Here is a 1,171-nt window from a genome sequence, read left to right on the forward strand (position 1 = left end):
GAGGACTCTTGGGTTGTGGTGGATCAGATGGGTCCTGCAACAGAGGATGAGCTCAATGAGCACAAGCTCCCACAGGTACAACACAAGTTTTGGTTTAAATTTTCCTCTTTGCTCACATCATCCATTACACAGGCACAGCACACAACAGCAGCATGAAGAGAGGGAGCCATTGAGTGCACAAAGACCAAGATCAACAGGAAGTGGTATGAGCAAATGCAGCAGAACAACATCACTGAATGCACAATGGAAGACATACTCCATATGCAACATCAACCACCCTTCAATCACAACACCCTCACCAATAGCGTCCACATGCTTAGCAAGGCCGGCCAGGTGTGGCACTCTACCTTTCCCCCCTTTTTTGTGCTCATCATAATAATGTGTGTGTTTGTGTGTGTGTGTGTGTGTGTGGTGGTGCATATGTGGGTGAGTGGCAGGCGATGTACCCACCAATCCCATGGCACAGGGCACATGTTGGTAAGGGGACACTCAACTTTGTCTCCCCAACTGATGTAATATGTGATTGCTACAAGTGCAAAGTTAGCATTTGCAAGGAGCACTTCACTTACCAATGAGGAAGCAGGCCAACCACCTGTGCAACTTGAAATGGTTTGGCCAGTGTGAAAGGTACCCTGCTCATAAATTGAAATGTTCATTGTATTATGACTTACTTGGGCAGGTAGCTATATGGTGTACAGGGCGGCAGTGCAGGGGTGGAGGCTGGAAGAGTGCTGGCTCATCCTCCTGATGTTCTACATCAATGTGTTTCAGCAGAACAGATCATGAAGCTGAAGCATCATCAGCATCTACATGTCATTCACCAATGTGTTGAGGGAGGAATTGGAGGCAGTGGAGTTGAGATACCTCCTCTGCCTCATGCCTCTCAACATCAACCTCTTTGATGCCTTGAGGCTAGTCATCATTGTGCTGATGCGCCTGCTTGAGTGTGGGTACAATGTGTACTTCAAGGCTGAGCAGGTGATATGCCACTGCTATGGCTTGGTGTACTGCATCCTCAGTGATCATCCCTCACAGGTGCTGTGTGCAGGCATGTTTCCCTTTGTTTCATGCACTGGTGTTTCATATAGTTGATTTTCTTTTACATATGTCCTACAGGGTTGGCACAGGGCGGTTGGGCCTGCTGCTGTTACTGCCACAACCTGTTGGCCTT

This window comes from Acanthamoeba castellanii (assembly GCF_000313135.1).
Source record: "Acanthamoeba castellanii str. Neff unplaced genomic scaffold scf7180000084754, whole genome shotgun sequence".
NCBI classification, from domain to species: Eukaryota; Discosea; order Longamoebia; family Acanthamoebidae; genus Acanthamoeba; species Acanthamoeba castellanii.